Consider the following 13,897-nt stretch of genomic DNA (forward strand, 5'->3'; position numbering starts at 1 on the left):
CCATCACTGTGGAGTTCTGGCTGAGGTGTCCCCTTGCCATGTGCCCCATTCCCAGTGCATCTTGCCAGGTGTGTGCTGTGGAAAACCTTCTGAAACTTCAGGACTTATTCCAGTGTATCAGCTCTCATCCTTCTTCCAGTGACAGAAGACATCCTTGGCACTCCTAAAATAATCATTTTTCCATAGGCCTATTCACAGAAACAGCTCAGACACTTTTGCTGAGTCCTCCAGGAAAGAGACAAAGACAGGTACCCAGCACAGAAAACTTCAGCTTAAGCTGTTTGTTTAAAAGAGGACAAAAGAGTCTTTTAATGGGGAATGCTGGGCCAGCACAATTGTGCATTGTGGCTCTGGAGCTGGCTGATATCTGGGCTCAGGGAAGAGCTCCTTAACATGCAAATGGTTCTGTGAGCCAAAAAATATACTGCAAATATCAGGGGAGAAAGTGCTATTTTAGATACCACATCTCCTGACTGCAGGAAGAAACTCAGAGATTTCAGCATTTACTGAGCAGATCAATACCTTTAAACTGAATCCATAAACTTCCCAGAGAAAACCCCTCCTGCCACACCACACTATCACTTTTTACTTTTTCTTTTTTTTTTTTTTCTGTATCACAAATCTGCCATGGATACTGGCTGAAAAGTCAAAATGACCCCAAAATACCAGCTCCAGATCCCCAAAGGATTTTTCTGAAATTATTCTCCATTCTTTCAAAGAGAAAGGAACCTGTACAACAGCTTCCAGAGTCAGACTCTTCATTTGCTATTAATTGACATTACCTGGCCAGAGACAGGCCAGGGCAGAGTGGACAAGTCCATTTTGTCACTCACCTGAGCCCCCTCAGCCTTTTTGCACTGACTCACTCAGCAGCATTTATGTGTTCATTACACTGCTCCATCCTTTGCCCCAGTCTGGCAATTCTTTATTAAAAGCCCCCCCAACATATTTTCTACTGGCAGCCTTTACTCACACAGCTCCCAATACTGTGCCTTGAACAGTATGGGACAAGACCAAGCCCTGCCCAGGTGTCTGTGAAGCAGCAGAGTCTCACAAGCACAGACCTTCCTATCCCACCTGTATCAAAGCTGGACTTTCCCATTTTCAAATCCACACCTAGGACTGAGCTCATTTTCATCCAGCACAAGCAAGGAGCTTCTAGAAACCAGCAAGACTGTCCTGGAGCACAGCTGCTTTCACAGAGAGTACATTATTTTATCCTATTTTACCCAGAGAGAGTAGAAGGCTGAGTCACCTTCCTTTCTCACTGCTTCAGAGAGGAAGACTTGGCTAAAGAAGCAATGAGAAAGCCCAAAACCAAAACCCTTCAATACACAAACCCTTCCTTCACCATCCTTTTTCCTTTCCTGAGCACCAAAATGAACAGATGCACCCAGGAGAGTCACTTCCATGTGTCTCCATATGTTTGGCTGAGCATTAACACTTTTCTCCTTTTATTCTTGTGGGCTCTCTGCTGAAATCCAAGGTAACATCAGGCAGTGAGGAGACACATGCAGCTGACATCAGAGGTGGGGTAGGAGGGATGGCATTTTCACAGGGCTCTGCTTGACAGCAGATACCTGGAACACACTTGTCCTGGGAAGAAAAGTGATTTCCTGACATTTTCAAATCAAGAGGATTCGGAAACAAGGTTGGAATAATTGCACGCCGCTGGGAAGATTTAACCCTGGAGTGGGTTCAGGAAACTCCATTTTCTTCAGGTTTTTCCCTATGATAGCACAAACAATAGCTCTCTGGTACTTTTAAAGGCTTTTAAGTGGTTAGAGAGAAGTTACTCTAGTTGGAATTTCAAGACATATAACGGCAGTGACTCACACTGTGGAAATTATTATTTATTTACACCTTTCAATTGGGTACTTTTACAAAGCTGACTGCTACTGAAATCAATGGAGATGCTTCAGTGCATTTCAACATTTCCCCATCTGCCTCTGTAAGTCTTCTGGTTTTACAACATTCCCTAAAATCAGGGGTTTGCCTCCTTTTCAGGCAAGGAATAAGTGAGGGCTAAGATATATTCATGCAATAAAGCACAGATGCTCATTGAACATTTGGAGGGGGAATGAACCGTGTCGATTTTATTGAGGCTCTTGTGAACCAGGGTCCCAAAGTCCACTGCAGCCCTGCTGTGCTTCTGCCCAAACTCCCCAGAGGTGACATAACTCACCTGGGGTGTGCCCAGGGCAGTGACAACTGGGAAAACTTGTGTGACACCTTCCCCTCCCAGCCCCAAACTGCCTCCAGCTGAATTGGAGACAGATCCTGTATATTTAGAAACCTTCATATTAATTTCCAGGCACTCATGGAATGGGGGGAAATAGTAAGAAATCAATGTCAATCCACCCTCCCTCCTATAGCTTTATGGATCTGCACGTCCTCCTCTGCTGTTTCCTTTCCAGGATGTCATATAGGGAGTAATAGTAGTACAAATGATCAGACCTATTTAAAAGCAAGATATTATGGTTTTTTAAATGTACAGCAACTGCAACAACCCCCTATAGAGTAACATTTGTATAAACTGTTGATGAAAAGGAACTTTTATGGGAAGTACAGGAGGAGAAAAATCAGTATATTTCCAGCTAATCAGATGAGAACAGTAACTACTATGTAATTATTGCAAGAAAGTTGTTCCATCTGTACTCAGGCAAAACTTTGCAGCATTCCTGCTATTTAAATCTGCAATTTGTCCTTGCTGCAGATATAAAATATAACCATGACACAAGAACAAATGAGAAATGATGCCTTGGGGGAGAGTAAGTTTAGGCTGGAAATTAGAAGGATTCCAGCAGTAAAAGGAATGAAGTATTTGAGCATCCTTCAGCTTGGGGTAGGAAGAATAAAAAAAGCCTAGATGGTTTTGTCTAGTGTGTCATTAACTCCACCTGATCCAACACAAAAGAGATTTGCAGCAGGCTGTAGAAATTCCAGCTTTTGGGCCGAAACCACGAGTCCATCTGAGCTGCTTGTGAGTCCAAATCCATGTGTGGGGTCACAAAAGCAGCTGAGGGAGGTCTCCAAAGAGCCCTTGGAGGGCAGGTGTACACAGAGCTCGAGCCCTGGCGTGGCTGGGGCCGCTGTGGGCAGCCAGGGCTGCAGCAGGAACGAGGGATGAGCTCCAGGGCATTGCTGGGGAAGCACAGCCAGGGCTGCAGCAGGAACGGGGGATGAGCTCCCAGGCATTGGTGATGGCCAGGGGAAACACAGGCAGGGCTGCAGCTGGAACGAGGGATGAGCTCCCAGGCATTGCTGATGGCCAGGGGAAGCACAGGCAGGGCTGCAGCAGGAACGAGGGATGAGCTCCCAGGGCATTGCTGGGGAAGCACAGGCAGGGCTGCAGCAGGAACGAGGGATGAGCTCCCAGGCATTGCTGATGGCCAGGGGAAGCACAGGCAGGGCTGCAGCAGGAACGAGGGATGAGCTCCAGGGCATTGCTGGGGAAGCACAGGCAGGGCTGCAGCAGGAACAGGGGATGAGCTCCCAGGGCATTGCTGGGGAAGCACAGGCAGGGCTGCAGCAGGAACAGGGGATGAGCTCCAGGGCATTGCTGGGGAAGCACAGGCAGGGCTGCAGCAGGAACGAGGGATGAGCTCCCAGGCATTGCTGATGGCCAGGGGGAGCACAGGCAGGGCTGCAGCTGGAACGAGGGATGAGCTCCCAGGCATTGCTGGGGAAGCACAGGCAGGGCTGCAGCAGGAACGAGGGATGAGCTCCCAGGGCATTGCTGATTGCCAGGGGAGCACAGGCAGGGCTGCAGCCAAGGTGTGCACACCTGAGAAAGCCCAGACTGACATTACCTGGGCCAGATAAGCTGAGCTTTCCTTTCCAAGGCTGCCAGAGTTTGCTTTTGAGAGAGTGACACTTGAGAAAGAAAAAAAACAGCTTTTGGTTTTGACCTTCACAACAGGGGGCAGAAGTCCATGTCCAACAAAATAATGTGCAATACCTTCAAAGCTCTGAGCGTGTATTGATTGTAGGTTGGACTTTTTTGTGGTTTTTTTTTTCTTTTTTTGAGCTCTGGAGTAGTTTCAGGTCACATAAAAGCCATCTCCAGCTGAGGCAGAAAAAGATCACAGCAAAGAAGCAGAGAGCAATTCTGTTGTGTGATTGTTTGACCTTGACCCTCTAATTGCAGTGGAGAAAAGGCCACAGAAAATGCCTTTGAGCCCATGCAGTTTGCAGGTACCCAGCAGGATGCAAGGCACCTCATGCCAAAGCATAGCCATGTGGTTAAATTACAATCAAAACAGTCAATATTTGCTGTGACAAACATGGGGCAGGGAGCTTGTGATGCAGAAGGGGGAGAGCAGTGTGGGACCTGTTCCACTGCTGCTTTTGATTTAAGCAGTTTAGCAAATAACATTATTTCCAATCACTGCTCTTGTAGACCTGACCAGGCAGAAGGAAGAGAGATTTCCCCAGAGAATCACAGGCAAAGGAAGGGGGAAATCCAAAGGAAAGAAGGTGCTGTCATGGCCACGTGAACCTGCACCTCAGAAATAAAATGTATTCATTAAGAAAGTGCTGTTCTGAGCCAGGGAGGGATGTGGAGGACGACTCAGCTCCTTGCCAAAGAAGGTTAAAAGGATCCATCAGTTATAGAGAACTGTTTTAATTAAACACCTTTATCAAGGTTAGGCTTTTAAGCAGGATCAATTGGAATCATTGACAGCAAACACAGAAGACCACAGCAAGTAAACAACATTAAATGTTTGGCTCTATTGTGCCCACTGGCTTCAGGGGTTTGGATTGAATTCTTTCCTGATGGGACAGCAGACCAGGCTGGTATATTATGCCCACTCTGACTATAAAAACACAGAGAATCTTTACTGTTGCTATGCAACATTCCAACATGGCAATTATTTGACAACTTTATGCCCCCAATGCCCTCAGTTTGTTTTGCTGTCTGCTGGCTGGAGCACCAGCTTCTGCAGCTTCACTCACTTTCAGTCCCCTCTGTGTATGGGCAGGGTATTGCTGCCTCCAGAGCAAAAACAAACCAAAAAAATCCCCACAGAGCAAAACCCCAAACCCCACCATTAGCACTCCATTCTCAGGACAAGGCTCACACCATGGAGCTGCTTCTCCATCTGGAAGGCAGCAGAGCTTTTGCCTGATGTTCTGTTTTCTTCAGTGACAGTTTTATTACAGGAAGAAAAATGAATATTTGTATTTGCAGCACTTGGCATACCACTAGTGGGGTGGTGAAAAAGGATAAAAGTTGCATCAGAACTGATGCAGCTGCAGACCAAGCCATCCCTCTTTGCCTCCCTCCTGCCCCTCTCATTCCTCCTGTAACTTATCTTCTTATTTATCTTATCTGCCACTGTTTCATGCAGGAAAAAATAATCTGGGAAGACCTTAAGCCATCTTCAGCTGGGCTCTACTGTGCCAGGCACTACCAACAAAGTTCTGCTCTTCAGATCTGACTTGTGAAAGTCAGACACAAAATTTGCAGTAAAGGACTTTAGAAGCTGCTCAGTCTACTCCTTCTGGAAACAGGGAGGAGAGCTCCATGTGCTGAACACCTGCACAGAGCTGCTAAGTAACCAATCACTTTAGGAATCTGATGCCATGCACAGACGGTTTCAGGTAGCTGGAGGTGAGTGCATTCCCCCAGTAAACTCAAAACCACCAAGTGTGCAGCACTGTGCCAAGCTGAAGGAGCAAAATTTTAAAAATCCCAAGATTTTAAAAAGATCCCTGCAAAGCTGCCACAGCACCTTCCCACCTTCCCCCTGAATATCTGAGTTGGCACCATCCAGGTGTAGTCCCTGCAGGAGCACACAAAACCCTGAGGTGCATCTGAAAACACCCCAGGACCTGCTGATCAGAGAAGCTCCATCCCCAAAATGCCATGGCACAGCCTCTCCCTGGCAGCAGAAGCAGACCCAGATTCCCAATCTCTTGCAAAGACAAAAAGTTCAAGTTGCAGGACTGGAACCTGCTCAGATTTTTTTAGAGTGGCTAAAAGATACCTTGCTTTTTATAACAGTTCTTTATATTGCTTTTTATAACAGTTCTTTATATATCCCAACACACTTTGAAACACTCTCACAAACTCTTAGTACCACTTTGATGTAAATAAGCAGACATATGCACAGTGATCCTTAACTCCCTTACCTCCACAAACCTTTAAGCTCCTGCTGGAACTCAGAGTGCCACAATAGTTATCAGCCTCTGAGGGGGCTCAGCAACAGAGAAAACAGAGCTAAGCTTTAAAAAAAAAGGGTTTCCATGACTGAAGAAATAACACCTCTTTCCATGCTCAGTGTAAATAATGCTGGGTTCAATGGGGACCCCTTGGGAGGGGAATCAATCCCACCCCCAGGAAATAAAGTGGTGCCATTTGTATGCTAAAAGAAGAGCAGCACAAGCCAGTTACAGTAATGACCCATAAAAGTGAAATCACAGGAGCAGGGCTCTGCCTCTGCGATTTATACCTCTCCACTGGTAAATAATGGGGACTCTTGCTGTTTTTCTCTTTCTTGTACAAGAGTTCCCATCATCTGAGCCAGAATTGAAAATGCAAAGTGAAACAGATGTTTGTCAGAGCCCTGGAACTGTAACTCTCTGCACCCCAAAGGGAAAGGTAACAGTTTGCATTTAAGACCTGTCTATGCAATGCTAAATACAGAACTTGCTAAAAGGTCACCAGCCTTCAGCAGTGCTGAGACACAGAAGTGTCACCCAGTGCTCAGCTCAGTGCCAGAAATGTGTTAACATCCCAGTCAGATCTGAGCTGAAATGCCACTTTCTCAGCTGGAGTTTGGAGAGCAGTTACAGCTCATTCCTGCTTTCCATGTGCAGATCTTTGAAGAGATCCTCGCCCAGGGGCACATCCTGCCCTGTGTGTGGACAGGGAACAGAGTCTGGGGCTGTTTTCCTACCTGGCATTTGAACCTCCTCAGCTCTGCACATCTGCTCCTGTAACAGCTCCACAGCTTTCTGTCCTGGGAAACACTGGCACAGGGTGCCCAGAGCAGCTGGGGCTGCCCCTGCATCCCTGGCAGTGCCCAAGGCCAGGCTGGATGGGGTTGGGAGCACCCTGGGACAGTGGGAGGTGTCCCTGCCATGGCAGGGGATTTGGAACAGGAACATCTTTAAGGTGCTGCAACCCAAACCATTCTGGGGCTCAAAAGGAGGGGCAGGGGACAGCAGAGGAGACACCTGGGGTGCAGGAAGGACAGGCTGCCCTGCACAGGAGGCTGAAGGGAGCCACAGGAGCAGGGAGAGACAAGCAGGCCCAGCAGACATCCCAGGAGAGGCCACACGAGGGGAGGAAGAGTCAAGGCTGGGCAAAGACAGCAGGGAGCAAGGCCAGGCTTAACACAGGGAGCCCTGCCCAGGGAAGGAGAGACATTAACAGCCTGAGTTGAAATTCACCCCCCAGGCAAGGGCTGGGGGCCCAGGAGGAGTTCAGCAGGACAATTAGAGCCTGTCAGGGCCCTGACAATAGCAACCCTAACACATTTGCCTCGCTCTAATATCCCAGTCCTGGTGCTAGAGGAATTTACATTTTGTTTCTGCATCTCTCTGAAGGATCAGAATTTTTCTCTGCATCGTGTGAAGGAAAATGTGGGTCCCTGAGACATAAATCTCTGCTGTAGGATTTTCTCTGTGCAGTGCACATTTCAGGTGTAAGATCTGTGCTGGTCCATGGACACACCTGCCTTACCTTTGGCTCACCAGGGCCAGCCTGATCCCTGGCTCAGTGTGACACAGATCCTGCTCAAGACTGCTTGTCCCAAGCTAATCCAGTTGGGTTTTATCCTTCATGTCTTTGTCCAATCCTGGAAGAAACTGAATTTCCCTCTTTTTGTAGTCCTGAACTGATCCATGAGCTACAGAGCACAGGTCCCCACAAACCCATCCCTGTTTCCTTGAGGGACAGATCTTTTCTCTGTATTGACCTTTGTTCTCACCACTCAGAAAAAAACTGCAGAGAACTGATGGGAGCAAGGTTAAACAGCTGGCCCAGAAGTGCCTCACCCCAGTGAAAGAATATTTGTACCCTGTTCACCAGTTTGTAGCTGGTGTGGAAGTCCCTAACAGGGCTTGGGGAGCAGATCTCCCATCTCAGGCAGACATTTCATGGCACCAGTGGGATCAGGCAGTGCAGAGTAGCAGGGATTATGCTTAGGGTTGTATATCTGGGGTGTCTGGTGACATTAAGGCACACACAGCTTTGTGACATCCATTGGGCTGTGGCAATCACATACCCTCTGAACAGAGACAGACATAGTTCTCTCCCAGGATTTTTCTGGGAAGCTCTGAGAAGCTGTGAGAAAGTTCAGAGAAGAGAATGAGAAGCAATTCTCATCTCCATTTGCTGCACCTGTTGTTGTGCACATGTGGAATGTGTTATGGAGATTGTTTACCAAAGGGTGGTTTCTTAATTGGACACTGGATGGTGTTTGGATGGATTGAGCAATTAAATTAAATCTGTATCAGACAGTCTGTAAGGGTTATGAGTTTCTTAATAGTATAATAATAATATATTATAGTATATATATATATTATTATACTATTTTATAGTATATATATGCTATTATTATACTATTATTATATTATAATATACTATTATAATATTAGACTATTATATTATAAATTATAATATACAATATATAATATATATAATATATTATAATATATTATAATATATTATAATATATTATAATATATATAAATATATATAAATATATATAAATATATATAAATATATATAATATATATTTATAAGATAATATATATTTATAATATATTATGTATATTATAAATATATAATATAAATTATATATTATAGATATATTATAGTATTATAATTATATATATATAATATATATATATTATAATGTATTATATAATAATAGTATAATATAGCATAGCTTAATAAAACAATTGATCAGCCTTCTGCAATCAAGGAATCAATGTTAATTATTCCCCATTCAGGGCACCCTTGCCACGATATTGGGACATAGAAGTGAAGCCTCCATCTGATGCTGGAGCTCATGAGAAGCCAGGAAAGAGTAAAATCAACTTCAGTTTTGGGGTGGCTGAGCAGCTGCTGCAGGTGGGAGCTGTTTCCCCAGACAGTGTAACTTGAGTCTTGGGGACCTGTTACACTCCCAGCACCTAATCAGACTCACCCAAGTCACTTAGACACCCCTGGGGAGCCCAGAGTCTGACACAGAGCCCTGCTGGAGCTAAAATAAGCATCACAAAATTGTTTTGTTTTGTTTTCCTGAAGACTTTTCATAAGTAACCAAAGAGCACAATGAAATTAAAAACCCGAAACTAAAAAATGTCCAAGGGACATTTTTATGTTTACCTTGCATGCATTAAAATATATAATAAGGCTTTATGAAATAGGCTGTGTTTCTCCTGCAGACATTCCCAATGTGTAATAGGGCTCATTTGAATTGGAGAAAAGTCTTGGAATCACTCTAGACATAATCTTGGATCTATTCCAGTAAATTCAATTTATTTTGGACTATGCATGTGGGTCTGACTGAGCCTTGGAAGGTTTGGGAGGATTTTTAGAACCTCTGTGTTAGACTTTTATCTCTGTTACACAAGTGGGAACCTGAAACACTTGGATTTATAGTATGAGATTCACTTCAGCTTTACATCTGGATACATCAAGTAAGATCATACTTTGGCTCCATCTCCACTTGTTTTCCTTTTTTTCAGTGTAGATGAGAGGGAAAGACAATGTTACAGCTCTTCATATTCATTGTACCCAAATGACATTTGTGATCAAAAAACAAAACAAAACCCAAACAAACAAACAAACAAAAACACACAAAAAAAAAAGAGGAAAAAAGATTCTCCTCTTTTAACTTAAGTTTCTCATTTAAGTCCCTTAAGGTCTTGGAGGATAGGATAAAACTGCCTTCCAGTGCCTTCCACAAAGACTTTGAACTGGAGACAGTTGCATTTCCCACTTCATTTCACCCACAGAACTCTGTTTCCTCAGCTTTGTGGCAGTCCCATCTCTCTGTCATGAGGCAGGGCTTGTTCTTTTATCTAACTGATAATGCAGAGAGAGGCAAAGCAGGTGTGTGACTCCTGCCCAGGAGGGTCTCAGGGCCTGGGGAGCCCCAGGAGACCCGGGGCTGGTTTATCTCCTCACCCAGGGTGGGATCAGCCCTCTCTGCCTCCTCCCTGCCAGGTGCCAGCCGCAGGGAATGGTGCTGAAATTCAATGAGCTACCCCAGGACCCAGCAGCAAGGACTATGAATTTTAACATGCAATTACTACTGCTTGAGACTGTTTCAGTAGAGATGGACTTTTTTTAATAGAGATGCCATGGGCAGGAGATGCAATTAGCAGCAGCTCAGCACAAGTGAGCAGAAGTAGGGAGAGGTTGGGACTGTTACTGCAGCCTGGTTTGTACAGAAAAAAAACTGCATAGGAGAGGTAGGAACTGGCTATTTTTGTGGGTTTTAATTTTTTTTTATGCTTTGACTCAGGAAAAAAGGTTCTGCCTCCTTTTGCCAAAGAATTTCATCCTTAGAGGTTGACATATCTCAACCACAAAGTGGAAGCCAAGCCCAATAATGAATTAAAGTTTCTTTTTCTTTGCTAGATGCATTTTACCATTATTCTTGATCACTTGATAACAAGTTTGGCTGCAATGCTCCCCTTACAATGGTTCCCCCAAAAAACTCTCAGCTCCCTTTAGGCCGGCAGTTTCCTACTAGCCCTCCACCAATTGCACAAATATAATTGCTTTTCCAGCAGGGAGCCTGCTGGAGAGAGCTGGCTCTGGCTGCCAGGTGTCTGAAGATCTGAATATATTGCCATGGTTAAGAACCAATGTGATTATGCAAAGCAGAGCTCTGTGCCTGGCTGGGAGTGCAGGCGGGTGTGGAGATGAAGAGAAGGCAGGAGCCTTCCCTGAAACGTGACTGCCTTTCCTGAGAGAGTGAAAAATCTCTGCTGTCAAGCAAATGCTCACAGAGTGCTAATGGAGAGTGGAATCTGAGCAGAAATTAAGGTTCAACCAGACTGCACTGGCTGGATCCTTAGTTGGTATTAATCTGTGCCTGCAGTGGATCTGACTGCAAATCTACTCCAGGCTCGGCTCATCCATCCTGAGCTGGCTCATTCCTCGTGCACAGCAGCACAGAGGCTGGGTGGATATCTGCACAATCAGGGCCCACCCCATCCTCTGCTGCCTGCAGACATGGCTCCAAAAATAAACTGCTCTGTACATCTCAGAGCAGCCTGGAGTCGATCAAAGGCTCCTTCCCTGGCCATTGGACAAACCAGAACAAACCAGAACTGGGGCACTGTGAACAAACCAGAGTTGGGGCAAGTTTTATAAAACAGGTTTGTCTCCTTCTCAGATTTCTTCCTCCTCCATTCCCTCTCCCTCTACAGATATGCCTTGGTGGGACTAACACAACAAAGTGCAGAGTTGAAAAGTCAATGATACTTTAGGAAGAGACAGTGAGAGGTGGAGCAAAGTGTGAGGAAGGAGTGGGTCCAAAGAGGCCACAGAAATAACAGATTTGTCTCACAGCTGTGCTTTGATAAAAAGTGACTTCCCAAAATGTCCCCTTTGCTGAGACACCAGTGTTTCATGCTGGTGGATGTGATAACCCATAAAAACGAGAGGGAAAGGGAACACCCCAGGAGCTGAGAGATGCAGAGCAGTGGCAGCCAGAGAGGTGCAAAGTGAGTGCAAGACGGCAGCAGGAGGAGAGGAGATGGGCTGTGATCTGCCAGGATGCTCTGTGATTTCATGGAACACTTGCTCTGATGTGCAGCCACCCACCCGTGGTGCCCCAGGGCACACAGTGCTCCTGGCACTGGCACAGGGCAGGTGGCAAAGGGGGGACAGGGAGGGAGGATCAGAGTGGGGCAGCCCTGGAGGCCCAGCAGTGGGCACACATGGGAGGAGGCCCCTGCACACCTGTGGAGATCCACTTCACTGTTTGAAGTGAGATGTTTAGTGGAAATTGAGAAAGGGAGAGGTGGAAAAAACACCTCAGGGATGTCTGGAGCTGTGGATGTAGCAGCAGCACACAGCAAGAGGGAACAGTGAATAACTCAAGGGAAGCTTGCCAGGAGCCCTGAGCTCTGCCTGGACTGAGCTGGGGGCACACAAGCCCTCTTCAGAAAGCATGCCTGGTTTCCCAGCAGCCAGACTATTTAAAAATACTGCCCCTGGCCCTCCACAGACCATCCTGGCCATAGCCCCATGGTCTGTGCACAGGCAGCACCTCACTGCAAGTGGGGAGGGCACCATTAAAGGCATTTACTGAACCAGGAGAGACAAAACCAAAAGGGGACAGTGGGGGATTGCAGAGCCCAGCTCAAGGCTCTGACATTCCCAGCAGTGAATGGGACCAGCCCATTGCAGCCCCAGTGAGAGAGAACTGGGACTGAACTTTGGGGCCATGGACCATCCCCTAAGGCTGTTACTGCCCAATGTCCCACGTGCTCCAGCTTGGAAATTACTGGAACAAACCCTGGCTCCTCTCCTCCAAATAGGAATAAAAAGTTCATTTTGATTACCTGGTGACTGGCTCAGATACATCATTTTTAGAAAGCTTTCCAGGGTCAGTAAAGATGGGGCATTCAGTGAAGGGATTGAGGATGAAATCCTGGTGCCTCAAGGGTTAATGGAATCTTTGCACAGTGCTCCAGAGGGCCAGGATTTCATGCTGTATTTCCAGGGTGTGAAATAGTGTCTCATTATTTTCCTGATACAACCACCACAGCACACAGCTAACAGCAGCCAGAAAATGGTTCTTAGTGGATACTGACCATAAAGAAAAGCGAAATAAATACTTATTTTCCTTTAGGCATGCAGACAAGCCATAAGCATTCAGCCAGCTGAGACTCCACTGTCTCACAAATGTCAATGAACACACCATGCCCATTTGTTACCCAGTCACTGCCCTTTGTTGTGAATTTCCTCTGCTCTGACTGACCACTGCAGTCCCCCAGTCCTGCTTCACTTTCATGGTGCTCCAGGGCATTCACCCAGCTGGGACTCTCACTCCAGCTCTCTTGGCTGGATACAAATGAAAGAGACTTTAACTTCCTATCTGTTCAGGAGCTTTAATGTTATTTTCTTCTGGAAAGAAACCCTGAAGTGCCCAGACATCTGAAGAAAGGATTCAGACCTGAGAGAGGCAGGATGGCACATCCATCATGCAACACAAGCTTTGCCCTAGTCTGGGATCCCTCTCCAGGTTATCCAAGCTGATTCCTTCCCAACCAGTGTGAGCTCTACCTCTGTCAGCCCTGTTTTGATATTGAGCATAAATAAATCCCTGTAGATTGTTCTGTCCTCTTACTGTTGGGGAAGATGAAACAGGAAAACCTTACAAATATGATTGTCTGGCAAAAGATTTTGAGAATATGGAAACTATAAGTGAGATTGAAATGAAAGCAAGCTTTGAGATCCCTCAGTTACTGAACAACTGGAAAACAATGGTGTGGCCAGCTGAAGGTGATCCCCTTTTGATGGAACAACAGCCTCTGCTTGCAGACAGGTCCAAGGCTCAGAGCAGACCCCACTGGCTGGGCAGAAGGGGCCCAAAGAGGAGTTTTTAGGGTTTAAAATGTAACACAGGATGGTAATGTAATGATTCTTACAGGCTGTATGGAAATGCTGTAGGATTTGTATCTTGTACTAGATTGGTTACTGAGAATTAGAATATTCAACACTGAAGAAGATTTATGGTATTGTAATGGGAACTTCGCTCTCTCATCCTCTCTTTCTCTCTCTCATCCTCTTTACCACGCTCTTGCTCTCTCTCTTTACCTCTCTCCCTCTTTGGGGCCTGCTCTGAGCTGTGTTTGGCAGCTCCCAGCAGGGCCCTGCCCCCAGGCCCTTTGCAATAACCCCAAGTTCCAGCCC

This window comes from Agelaius phoeniceus, chromosome 17, assembly GCF_051311805.1.
Source record: "Agelaius phoeniceus isolate bAgePho1 chromosome 17, bAgePho1.hap1, whole genome shotgun sequence".
In the NCBI taxonomy this organism is placed as follows: domain Eukaryota; kingdom Metazoa; phylum Chordata; class Aves; order Passeriformes; family Icteridae; genus Agelaius; species Agelaius phoeniceus.